Consider the following 13,400-nt stretch of genomic DNA (forward strand, 5'->3'; position numbering starts at 1 on the left):
GGGCCCAGCTCTTCCTCCCGGCGGCCTCTGCAGGCCCAGACTGTCATCAAGTCGGCCTGCCCTGCCTCCCAGCGGCCTCTGCAGGCCTGGGGTGGCCAACTTGAGGACGACTTGGGCCTGTAGAGGCCGCTGGGAGGAAGAGCTGGGCCTCTAGAGGCCGACTGGAGGAAGTGCAGGGTCTGGAGTGCATGCAAGGGAGCAAATGCCAGGCCGAGAGAGGCCGCCGTGACGCATGAGCTTGGCCTCCGGAGGGCCGCCGCGAGGCAGGAGCTGGGCCTGGAGAGGCCACTGGAGTCATGAGCTGGGCCTCAACAGGCCAGCGTGATGGAGGACCTCTCAGCGTGAGAGAGGCCAGTGTGAGGCAGGGGCTCACGCCTCTGGGCAGGGTGCCAGAGGCATGAGTTGGGCCTGAACAGGCCACCGTGAGGGAGGAGCTGGGCTGCACGCGGGCTGCCAGGAGGCAGGCAGGGACTTGGTCCCGGGAGGCCGCCGTGGGGTGACAGCTGGGTCTGGAGAGGCCCCTGGGAGGCAACAGCGGGGCCTGCAGAGGCTCTTCTCCAGCCAAAGCTGGGCCTGTACAGGCCACTGGGAGGCAGGACGTGGGCCTGAAGAGCTTGGCTGCAGAAACTTCGGGGCCTACAAACGCCAGCAGGAGCTGAGCAAAAAGAGCTTGCTTGCTGGAAGTCAGGAGCTGGGTTGGGAGATGCAGCCTGGAGGAACAGCTGGGCCTGCAGAGGCCGCCATGAGGGAGGCAGAGGCTGGGCCTCCTCAAGTCGGCCTCTCCAGACCCACTTGCAGCCTCCCGGCATCCTCTCTGGGCCCAGTTCTTCCTCCCGGCTGCGTCTCCAGGCCCGACTCCGGCCTCCCAACAACCTCTTTGGACTCAGCTCCCGCCCAGCTCCCGGCGGCCCTGGTAGGCCCACAACTTCCTGAAGCCAAGCTCCCCAGGCCCAGCTCAGGCCTCACGGTGGCCTCTCCAGGCTCAGCTCCTGCCCTCTGATGGTGTCTCCAGGCTCCAAATGGCGTCCGGTTGGTGGACTCCTCCTGGCCCAGCTTGGGCCTCCTAGCAACCTCTGCAGGCCCAAGTCATCCCGAAGTCGGCCTCTCCAAGCCCAGCTCCGGCCTCCCAGCAAGCAAGCTCTTTTGGCTCAGCTCCTGCCCAGCTCCCGCTGGCCTTTGTAGGCCCCGAACTTTCTCCAGCCAAGCTCTTCAGGCCCACCTCCTGCCTCCCGGTGCCTGAACTGGCCCAGCTCTGGCTGGAGAACAGTCTCTGCAGGCCCCACTCTTGCCTCCCAGGGACCTCTCCAGGCCCGGCTCTCAACCCACGGCGGCCTCCCGGGGCCAACTCCCTGCCTGCCTCCCGGCAACCTGCGAGCGGCCCAGCTCCTCCCTCATGGTGGCCTGTTGAGGCCCAACTCATGCCTTTGGCACCCTGCCCAGAGGCGTGAGCCCCTGCCTCACACTGGCCTCTCTCATGCTGAGAGAGGTCCTCTCTCACGCTGAGAGAGGTCCTCTCTCACGCTAGGACTTCTCTCAGCGTGAGAGAGGACGTCAGCGTGAGAGAGGACCTGTGAGAGGACCTCTCTCAGTGTGAGAGAGGATCCCTCTCAGAGGAACTCCCTCACACTGAGAGAGGTCTTCCCTCACGCTGGCCTGTTGAGGCCCAATTCATGCCTCTGGCACCCTGCCCAGAGGCGTGAGCCCCTGCCACACACTGGCCTCTCTCACGCTGAGGTCCTCTCTCACGCTAGGACTTCTCTCAGCGTGAGAGAGGACCTCAGCATGAGAGAGGACATGTTAGAGGACCTCTCAGTGTGAGAGAGGACCTCTTTCAGCGTGAGAAGGGACCTCTCTCAGCGTGAGAGAGGACCCCTCTCAGAGGACCTCTCTCAGCGTGAGAGAGAACCCCTCTCAGAGGACCTCTCTCAGCGTGAGAGAGGACCCCTCTAAGAGGACCTCTCAGTGTGAGAGAGGACCCCTCTCAGAGGGCCGCTCTCACGCTGGCCTGTTGAGGCCCAGACTCATGCCTATGGCACCCTGCCCAGAGGCGTGAGCCCCTCCCTCACACTGGCCTCTCTCACGCTGAGAGAGGTCCTTTCTCACGCTAGGAGTTCTCAGTGTGAGAGAGGACCTCAGCATGAGAGAGGACCTGTCAGAGGACATCTCTCAGCGTGAGAGAGGACCCCTCTCAGAGGACCTCTCTCAGCATGAGAGAGTACCCCTCTCAGAGGACCTCTCTGACGCTGAGAGAGGTCCTCCCTGATGGTAGCTTGTTGAGGCCCAGCTCATGACTCTGGTGGCCTCTCCAGGCCCAGTCCCTGCCTGTTGGCTGGCGGCTTCTAGAGGCCCAGCCTCTACCTCAACAGTGGGCCCTCCAGGCCCACCTCTTACCTCGCCGTGGCCTCCTCGGGCCAGGCTCCCGCCTCGGGACGGCCACCGCAGGCCCAGTTCCTGCCTCACGGAGGCCCTCCGGAGGCCAAGCTCATGCGTCACGGCGGCCTCTCCCGGCCTGGCGTTTGCTCCTTTGCATGCGCTCCAGGCCCTGCACTTCCTCCAGTCGGCCTCTCCAGGCCCATCTCTTCCTCCCGGCGGCCTCTGCAGGCCCAGACTGTCGTCAAGTCGGCCTGTCCTGCCTCCCGGCCGCCTCTGCAGGCCCAGACTGTCATCAAGTCGGCCTGTCCTGCCTCTCGGCGGCCTCTGCAGGCCCGGGGTGGCCAACTTGAGGACGACTTGGGCCTGTAGAGGTGGCTGGGAGGAAGAGCTGGGCCTGGAGAGGCCGACAGGAGGAAGTGCAGTGTCTGGAGCGCATGCAAGGGAGCAAATGCCAGGCCGGGAGAAGCCGCTGTGACGCATGAGCTTGGCCTCCGGAGGGCCTCCGCGAGGCAGGGGCTGGACCTGGAGAGGCCACCGGAGTCATGAACTGGGCCTCAACAGGCCAGCGTGATGGAGGACTTCTCTCAGCGTGAGAGAGGCCAGTGTGAGGCAGGGGCTCACGCCTCTGGGCAGGGTGCCAGAGGCATGAGTTGGGCCTGAACAGGCCACCGTGAGGGAGGAGCTGGGCTGCACGCGGGCTGCCAGGAGGCAGGCAGCGACTTGGTCCTGGGAGGCCGCCGTGGGGCGACAGCTGGTCTGGAGAGGCCCCTGGGAGGCAACAGCGGGGCCTGCAGAGGCTCTTCTCTAGCCAGAGCTGGGCCTGTACAGGCCACTGGGAGGCAGGACGTGGGCCTGAAGAGCTTGGCTGCAGAAACTTCGGGGCCTACAAACGCCAGCAGGAGCTGAGCCAAAAGAGCTTGCTTGCTGGGAGTCAGGAGCTGGGCTGGGAGACGCAGCCTGGAGGAACAGCTGGGCCTGCAGAGACCGCCATGAGGGAGGCAGAGGCTGGGCCTCCTCAAGTCGGCCTCTCCAGACCCACTTGCAGCCTCCCGGCATCCTCTCTGGGCCCAGTTCTTCCTCCCTGCTGCATCTCCAGGCCCTACTCCTGCCTCTCAACAACCTCTTTGGACTCAGCTCCCGCCCAGCTCCCAGCGGCCCTGGTAGGCCCACAACTTGCTGAAGCCAAGCTCCCCAGGCCCAGCTCAGGCCTCACGGTGGCCTCTCCAGGCTCAGCTCCTGCCCCCCGACAGCGTCTCCAGGCCCCAAACGGCGTCCGGTCAGTGGACTCCTCCTGGCCCAGCTTGGGCCTCCCGGCAACCTCTGCAGGCCCAGGTCATCCTGAAGTCGGCCTCTCCAGGCCCAGCTCTGGCCTCCCAGCAAGCAAGCTCTTTTGGCTCAGCTCCTGCCCAGCTCCCGCTGGCCTTTGTAGGCCCCGAACTTTCTCCAGCCAAGCTCTTCATGCCCACCTCCTGCCTCCCGGTGCCTGAACTGGCCCAGCTCTGGCTGGAGAACAGCCTCTGCAGGCCCTGCTCTTGCCTCCCAGGGGCCTCTCCAGGCCCGGCTCTTGACCCACGGCGGCCTCCCGGGGCCAACTCCCTGCCTGCCTCCCGGCAGCCTGCGAGCGGCCCAGCTCCTCCCTCATGGTGGCCTGTTGAGGCCCAACTCATGCCTTTGGCACCCTGTCCAGAGGCGTGAGCCCCTGCCTCACACTGGCCTCTCTCACGCTGAGAGAGGTCCTCTCTCACGCTAGGACTTCTCTCAGTGTGAGACAGGACCTCAGCGTGAGAGAGGACCTGTGAGAGGACCTCTCTCAGTGTGAGAGAGGACCTGTGAGAGGACCTCTCTCAGCGTGAGAGAGGACCCCTCTCAGCGTGAGAGAGGACTCTCTCAGAGGACCTCTCTCAGCGTGAGAGAGGACTCTCTCAGAGGACCTCTCTCACGCTGAAAGAGGATCCCTCTCAGAGGAACTCCCTCACACTGAGAGAGTTCCTCCCTCACGCTGGCCTGTTGAGGCCCAATTCATGCCTCTGGCACCCTGCCCAGAGGCGTGAGCCCCTACCACACACTGGCCTCTCTCAGCGTGAGAGAGGACATGTTAGAGGACCTCTCAGTGTGAGAGAGGACCTCTTTCTGCGTGAGAAGGGACCTCTGTCAGCGTGAGAGAGGACCCCTCTCAGAGGACCTCTCTCAGCGTGAGAGAGGACCCCTCTCAGAGGACCTCTCTCAGCGTGAGAGAGGACCCCTCTCAGAGGACCTCTCTCAGCGTGAGAGAGGACCCCTCTCAGAGGACCTCTCTCAGCGTGAGAGAGGACCCCTCTCAGAGGACCTCTCTCAGCGTGAGAGAGGACCCCTCTCAGAGGACCTCTCTCAGCGTGAGAGAGGACCCCTCTCAGAGGACCTCTCTCAGCGTGAGAGAGGACCCCTCTCAGAGGACCTCTCTCAGCGTGAGAGAGGACCCCTCTCAGAGGACCTCTCAGCGTGAGAGAGGACCCCTCTCAGAGGGCCTCTCTCACGCTGGCCTGTTGAGGCCCAACTCTTGCCTCTGGCACCCTGCTCAGAGGCTTGAGCCCCTGCCTCACACTGGCCTCTCTCACGCTGAGAGAGGTCCTCTCTCACGCTGGGACTTCTCAGTGTGAGAGAGGACCTCAGCGTGAGATAGGACCTCTCGCAGCGTGAGAGAGGACCCCTCTCAGAGGACCTCTCGCAGCGTGAGAGAGGACCCCTCTCAGAGGACCTCTCTCAGAGGACCTCTGTCACGCTGAGAGAGGTGCTCCCTCACGGTAGCTTTTTGAGGCCCAGCTCATGACTCTGGTGGCCTCTCCAGGCCCAGCCCCTGCCTGTTGGCTGGTGGCTTCTAGATGCCCAGCCTCTACCTCAACAGTGGGCCCTCCAGGCCCACCTCTTGCCTCGCCGTGGCCTCCTCGGGCCAGGCTCCCGCCTCGGGGCGGCCTCCGCAGGCCCAGCTCCTGCCTCGCGGAGGCCCTCCAGAGGCCAACCTCATGCGTCATGGCGGCCTCTCCCGGCCTGGCCTTTGCTCCTTTGCATGCGCTCCAAGCCCTGCACTTCCTCCAGTCGGCCTCTCCAGGCCCAGCTCTTCCTCCCGGCGGCCTCTGCAGGCCCAGACTGTCGTCAAGTCGGCCTGTCCTGCCTCCCGGCGGCGTCTGCAGGCCTGGGGTGGCCAACTTGAGGATGACTTGGGCATGTAGAGTCCGCTGGGAGGAAGAGCTGGGCCTGGAGAGGCCGACTGGAGGAAGTGCAGGGTCTGGAGCGCATGCAAGGGAGCAAATGCCAGGCCGGGAGAGGCCGCCATGACGCATGAGCTTGGCCTCCGGATGGCCTCAGCGAGGCAGGGGCTGGGTCTGGAGAGGCCACCGGAGTCATGAGCTGGGCCTCAACAGGCCAGCGTGATGGAGGACCTCTCAGCGTGAGAGAGGCCAGTGTGAGGCAGGGGCTCACGCCTCTGGGCAGGGTGCCAGAGGCATGAGTTGGGCCTGAACAGGCCACCGTGAGGGAGGAGCTGGGCTGCACGTGGGCTGCCAGGAGGCAGGCAGGGACTTGGTCCCGGGAGGCCGCCGTGGGACGACAGCTGGGTCTGGAGATTCCCCTGGGAGGCAACAGCGGGGCCTGCAGAGGCTCTTCTCCAGCCAAAGCTGGGCCTGTACAGGCCACCAGGAGGCAGGACGTGGGCCTGAAGAGCTTGGCTGCAGAAACTTCGGGGCCTACAAACGCCAGCAGGAGCTGAGCCAAAAGAGCTTGCTTGCTGGGAGTCAGGAGCTGGGCTGGGAGACACAGCCAGGAGGAACAGCTGGGTCTGCAGAGGCCGCCATGAGGGAGGCAGAGGCTGGGCCTCCTCAAGTCGGCCTCTCCAGACCCACTTGCAGCCTCCCGGCATTCTCTCTGGGCCCAGTTCTTCCTCCCTGCTGCATCTCCAGGCCCGACTCCGGCCTCCCAACAACCTCTTTGGACTCAGCTCCCGCCTAGCTCCCAGTGGCCCTGGTAGGCCCACAACTTCCAGAGGCCAAGCTCCCCAGGCCCAGCTCAGGCCTCACAGTGGCCTCGCCAGGCTCAGCTCCTGCCCTCCGAAAGCGTCTCCAGGCCCCAAGCGGCGTCCGGTCGGTGGGCTCCTCTAGGCCCAGCTTGGGCCTCCCAGTGGCCTCTGCAGGCCCAAATTGTCCTGAAGTCGGCCTCTCCAGGCCCAGCTCCGGCCTCCCGGCGGCCTCTCCAGGCGCAACGCGTCCTCAATGAGGGCCCCTCCGGTGCCAGCTCCTGCCTCCCGTTGGCCTCTAGAGGCCCGGCCTCTACCTCACAGTGGGCCCTCCAGGCCCACCTGTTGCCTGGCACCGTGGCCTCCTCGGGCCAGGCTCCCACCTCAGGGCGGCCTCTGCAGGCCCAGCTCCTGCCTCCCGGAGGCCAAGCTGGGACGTCATGGCGGCATTTCGCGGCCTAGCGTTTGCTCCTTTGCATCCGCTCCAGGCACTGGACTTCCTCCAGTCGGCCTCTCCAGGCCCAGCTCTTCCTCCTGGTGGCCTCTGCAGGCCCAGACTGCCCTTGAGTCGGTCTCTCCAGGGCCAGCTCCGGCCTCCCGGCAGCCTCTGCAAGCCCAAGTCATCCTCAAGTTGGCCTGGAATTGGGCCTGGAAGAGCTGCAAGGCAGCCTCCCCGGGCCCAGCTCCATCCTCTTGGCAGCCTCTCCAGGTGCAAAACTTCCTCAAGTCAAGGCCGGGCGTGGTGGCTCATGCCTGTAATCCCAGCACTTTGGGAGGTTGAGGTGGGCGGATCATGAGGTCAGGAGATCGAGACCATCCTGGCTAAAACGGTGAAACCTCATTTCTACTAAAAATACAAAAAATTAGCCGGGCGTGGTAGCGGGTGCCTGTAGTCCCAGCTACTAGGGAGGCTGAGGCAGGAGAATGGCATGAACCCGGGAGGCGGAACTTGCTGTGAGCCGAGATAGCACCACTGCACTCCGGCCTCGGCTAAAGAGCAAGACTCTTCCCCTAACTCATTTTATGAGGCCAGCATCATCCTGATACAAAAGCCTGGCAGAGGCACAACAAAAAAAGAGAATTTTAGACCAATATCCTTGATGAACATTGATGCAAAAATCCTCAATAAAATACTGGCAAACAGAATCCAGCAGCACATCAAAAAGCTTATCCACCATGATCAAGTGGGCTTCATCCCTGGGATGCAAGGCTGGTTCAATATATGCAAATCAATAAATGTAATGCAGCATATAAACAGAACCAAAGTCAAAAACCACATGATTATCTCAATAGATGCAGAAAAGGCCTTTGACAAAATTCAACAACCCTTCATGCTAAAAACTCTCAATAAATTAGGTATTGATGGGTCGTATCTCAAAATAATAAAAGCTATTTATGACAAACCCACAGCCAATATCATACTGAATGGGCAAAAACTGGAAGCATTCCCTTTGAAAACTGGCACAAGACAGGGATGCCCTCTCTCACCACTTCTATTCAACATAGTGTTGGAAGTGCTTGCCAGGGCAATTAGGCAAGAGAAGGAAATCAAGGGTATTCAATTAGGAAAAGAGGAAGTCAAATTGTCCCTGTTTGCAGATGACATGATAATATATCTAGAAAACCCCATTGTCTCAGCCCAAAATCTCCTTAATCTGATAAGCAACTTCAGCAATGTCTCAGGATACAAAATCAATGTAGAAAAATCACAACCATTCTTATACATCAGTAACAGACAAACAGAGAGCCAAATCATGAGTGAACTCCCATTCACAATTGCTTCAAAGAGAATAAAATTCCTAGGAATCCAACTTACAAGGGATGTGAAGGACCTCTTCAAGGAGAACTACAAACCACTGCTCAAGGAAATAAAAGAGGATACAAACAAATGGAAGAACATTCCATGCTCATGGGTAGGAAGAATCAATATCATGAAAATGGCCATCCTTCTCAAGGTAATTTACAGATTCAATGCCATCCCCATCAAGGTACCAATGACTTTCTTCACAGAATTGGAAAAAACTACTTTAAAGTTCATATGGAACCAAAAAAGAGCCCGCATCGCCAAGTCAATCCTAAGCCAAAAGAACAAAGCTGGAGGCATCACGCTACCTGACTTCAAACTATACTACAAGGCTACAGTAACCAAAACAGCATGGTACTGGTACCAAAACAGAGATATAGATCAATGGAACAGAACAGAGCCCTCAGAAATAATGCCACATATCTACAACTATCTGATCTTTGACAAACCTGAGAAAAACAAGAAATGGGGAAAGGATTCCCTATTTAATAAATGGTGCTGGGAAAACTGGCTAGCCATATGTAGAAAGCTGAAACTGGATCCCTTCCTTACACCTTATACAAAAATCAATTCAAGATGGATTAAAGACTTAAATGTTAGACCGAAAACCATAAAAACCCTAGAAGAAAACCTACGCAATACCATTCAGGACATAGGCATGGGCAAGGACTTTATGTCAAAAACATCAAAAGCAACGGCAACAAAAGACAAAATTAACAAATGGGATCTAATTAAACTAAAGAGCTTCTGCACAGCAAAGGAAACTACCATCAGAGTGAACAGGCAACCTACAAAATGGGAGAAAATTTTTGCAACCTACTCATCTGACAAAGGTCTAATATCCAGAATCTACAATGAACTCCAACAAATTTACAAGAAAAAAACAACCCCATCAAAAAGTGGGCGAAGGACATGAACAGACACTTCTGAAAAGAAGACATTTATGCAGCCAAAAAACACATGAAAAAATGCTCACCATCACTGGCCATCAGAGAAATGCAAATCAAAACCACAATGAGATACCATCTCACACCAGTTAGAATGGCAATCATTAAAAAGTCAGGAAACAACAGGTGCTGGAGAGGATGTGGAGAAATAGGAACACTTTTACACTGTTGGTGGGTCTGTAAACTAGTTCAACCCTTGTGGAAGTCATTGTGGCAATTCCTCAGGGATCTAGAACTAGAAATACCATTTGACCCAGTCGTCCCATTACTGGGTATATACCCAAAGGACTATAAATCATGCTGCTATAAAGACGCATGCACACGTATGTTTATTGCGGCATTATTCACAATAGCAAAGACTTGGAACCAACCCAAATGTCCAACAATGATAGACTGGATTAAGAAAATGTGGCACATATACACCATGGAATACTATGCAGCCATAAAAAATGATGAGTTCACGTCCTTTGTAGGGACATGGATGAAATTGGAAATCATCGTTCTCAGTAAACTATCACAAGAACAAAAAACCAAACACCGCATATTCTCACTCATAGGTGGGAATTGAACAATGAGAATACATGGACCCAGGAAGGGGAACATCACACTTTGGGGACTGTTGTGGGGTCGGGGGAGGGGGGTGGGATAGCATTGGGAGATATACCTAATGCTAGATGACGAGTTGGTGGGTGCAGCGCACCAGCATGGCACATGTATACATATGTAACTTACCTTCACGTTGCGCACATGTACTATAGAGCCTAAAGTATAATAATAATAATAATAATAATAATAATAATAAAAAGAAAAAAAAGAATGTATATTCTGCAGTTGTATGAAGCATGCTATAAATATCAATTAGTCGAAAAAAAAGAATAAACGGTGGTTTTCAAGGGCCAGGGTAAAGGGGAAATGGTAAGTTGCTGATCAATGGTTATAAAATCTCAGTTATGCAAATTGAAAAATTTCTAGGCATCTGCTACCCAACATTGTTCGTATAGTGAACAATACTGTATTTTAAATTTAAACTTTTGTTGAGGGTAGACCTCATGCTAATTTTCTTGCCACTATAAAATAAAAATTTTTTAAAAAGAAAAAAAACTTCCTCAAGTCAGTCTCTCCAGGCCCAGCTCCTCCTGCCTCCCAGTGGCCTCTTTCGGCCCAGCCCAGCTCATGGCTCTCGGCGGACTTCCCAGGCCCTGGTTTTGACTTTCGGCGGCCTCTTCAGGCCCAGAACTTGACCTCCAGTTGGCCTTTGCAGGCCCGGCCTCCTGCCTCCCAAAGGCCTGCACGGGCCCGGTCTTGGCCTAACGGCAGACTCTCCATGCCCAGCTAGCTCTCGCCTCACTGTGGCCTCCCCATTCCCGAGCTCCTGCTTTTCGGCCACTTCGGCAGGCCCAGCTCCCGCCTGCCAGTGGCCTCTTTAGGCCCAGCTCATTCCTCACAACGGCCTTTCCAGGCCCCGTTTTTCCCTTCCGGCAGCCTCTTGGCCTCTAATTTTTTTTATCTTTTGTGTATAAATCCCAAAATATGGAATTTTGGAATTTTCCACCATTATATAAATATTTTGATAGGTAATTTATTTGGAGTGAGTTTCTGCACCAAGCCCGAATTTTTTATTTTATTTTCCTTATTATTTGGTGTTAAGCAGGTTTAATGACGGTCATGGCAACTTTTTGGCACAATAAGAAATATCGCCCATGATCAACGTGTTCTGTTCTGGGGAAGGGGGCAAAGGCAGGGTGAATCACTTTCTTAAAAAGTACAACTCAAGTTGAGAGTGCAGAGGGAATGGGGAGAAAACCCTGCCGCTGCCTGTGTCGAAGTGCAGGAGCCCCCACCCCCATACTCACCTGAGTCCAGCCCCTCTGGGGAAAGAAGGGATGCATGAACTCCCCCTATTCCACAGGCGCCTCCCTGTGGCCCAAGGCCCTCTTCACACTCCATCTTGTAGCCCCAGCAGGAGCTATTTTCCGAAAAGTGAAAAGCTCGGAAGGTCCCACGCTTCATGGTATGTACAGGGGCTCGGAGGAGGGAAACTGCCCAGCTTTCCCCTGGCACAGCTGCAGGGGTAGGGGGTATATATAAGAGGAGCAGGCCTTGGCCAGGCATGGTGGCTCACGCCTGTAATCCCAGCACTTTGGGAGGTGGAGGCAGGCGGATCACGATGTCAGGAGATCAAAATCAGCCTGGCCAAGATGGTGAAGCCCTGTCTGTACTAAAAATACAAAAATTAGCCGGATGTGGTAGCGTGCACCTGTAATCCCAGCTACCCGGAAGGCTGAGGCAGGATAATGGCATGAACCTGGCAGGAAGAGGTTGCCGTGAGCCAAGATTGCACCACTGCACTCCCGCCTGGGCGACAGAGCAAGACTATGTCTCCAAAAAAAAAAAAAAAAAAAAAAAAAGAAGCAGGCCTTATTCCGTCCCACCCAAACTGAAAGGATTAAATGGCTTTACCCGGCAGAAGATAACCATCCTGCCCTCCGTTGCTACCCCCACATACTGTCCATGTTCTCAGGGGGTACTGTGAGTCCTGGGATCTTCTTTGGGGTCACCCACCTGCCTGTGGTAGTTATGGAGGGACCCAGGTGTTGAGGCAGGGCTGGGGTGTCCCCTTCCAGCCAGGCTGTCGAGGCCCCAACTCTGGGGCAGAGGCAGTGGCAGGGCAGCCAGGGTTGCGCCAGAGCCTGAGCAGGGTGAGATGGGGTCAGGCAGGGCTGGGAGTCAGGGCAGGGGCAGCAGCAGTGGACCCGCTATGCACACATCTTCTTCTCCAAGGTTTGTGTGCAGAACATCCTGCCCATGCTGCCCCAGCAGCTTCAGTTGGCACCTGCCCCAGTCCAGCCTCTGGGACCCATGCAGCAGCTCCCAGTGGCCCTGCACCCACCACCAGCATCCATTTCATCTGCAGTTGAAGATCCGTGAGGTGCCCAGAAGATCATGCAGTCATCAATCCCACAGAGCAGCCTGCGAGGCTGAGGCTCCTCCCACTGGACCGCCCCCCAACTGGCACCACTGCTGCCCCTGCCCCTACTGTCAGCCTCACGTGACTCTCGGGCAGAGACAGTGGTGGGGCAGCCAGGGCAGCGTCAGAGTCTGAGCCAGGTGAGGTGGGGTCAGGACCCCCGCAGGGCTGGGAGTCAGGGCAGGGGCAGAACAAACCTTGGAGGGGAAGATGTGTGCATAGTGGGCCTGGAGGGCGGCTGTGGCCTAGTGGACAGGAAGAAGCAGTGGGCCTGGAAGAGCTGCATGATCAGTGCCGGCACTGGTCCAGGGCGTGTGCAGTGAAGAGGACAGCGCCTTCTCGGTCTCCGGTTCCCTCAGCCCGTCCTCAGCTTCTCCACCTGTGCAGACAAAGGGGAAGCTGTCCCCATCACACATGGCACACTTGGGGGTGTTGGGCTTTGGGCTGCAGCTGGAGCATCTTCTCATTTTGCATTTGGGCATGGTGGGGTCCTCCAGTGTGGGATCCATGTCCGTGGTATTCCCTCTGCCCTGACCCCCAAAGCCCAGTCAGTTTCTCCTATTCAGGCTCTGCCCCCCGGGTGGCTCAGCCCAGCTCCTGCCTAGGAAAGCCTTAGTGTTGGGAGGGACCGCAATGACTGAGGGGCCTGGTAGCTCCAGGTCGCCCACACTTTCAGGTCTCTCGCACCAGAATGTGGCAGGATCCATTGGGAGGAAACAGGTCGCCTTGGAAGGCGTCCCTGGGCCCCCATCCCCAGGGATAGGGGCTGTAGGGGGCCCGCTCTGCTGCCCTGACCAGACTCCTGGGCTTGAAGGCTCCTGGGCCGAGTAAGAAGGAGGTGGGTGCCAAGGTTGAGGAGGAAGCATCCGAGTATGTGTAGGAGGAGGACGGGGTGGGACCATAGACTTTGCCAAAAACTGCAGTTGGATCGGGGGACCCTGGGGGCTCAGGATCCAGCAAGGGGCGGCAGGAGTAAAGAAGGAAAAAATGACAGGTGCAAATACCTTCCCACCAAAGCCCTTGTTGCCCTCTGGCTCCTCCCCAGAGCTGTCCCCACTCTCAGCCGGTCACCCACTCCTTGAACTTGAGATCAGTGTCAGTGGTGCTAAAGCCGTCATCAGCAATGACATCATCACCCCCTCCTCGTGGATGACCATGTGTTCCTCGTCACTCGCTATGTCCTCACTGGCCATGTGCTGGGAATGAGCAGCTCAGGTGGGCAGCTGAGTTTCATGTCCTTACATTTTAGTTATACTCCTTATAAAAAGCAACTATATAGTTGAACTTTTTAAAAAATTGAATTCCACAAATCTCTGTCTTTAT

The 13,400-nt window shown here is 57.1% G+C and overlaps 2 pseudogenes; one reads left to right on the plus strand and one right to left on the minus strand.

The window, feature by feature from the left end:
• Positions 1-412: 412 nt before the first annotated feature.
• Positions 413-1,359, plus strand: LOC129058783 (putative uncharacterized protein FLJ44672; annotated as a pseudogene).
• A 1,028-nt stretch (positions 1,360-2,387) lies between these two features.
• LOC129059163 (putative uncharacterized protein FLJ46235) lies at positions 2,388-3,783 on the minus strand (annotated as a pseudogene).
• Between the last annotated feature and the right edge of the window lie 9,617 nt (positions 3,784-13,400).

The sequence above is a fragment of the Pongo abelii genome, chromosome 3, assembly GCF_028885655.2.
Source record: "Pongo abelii isolate AG06213 chromosome 3, NHGRI_mPonAbe1-v2.0_pri, whole genome shotgun sequence".
NCBI lineage: Eukaryota > Metazoa > Chordata > Mammalia > Primates > Hominidae > Pongo > Pongo abelii.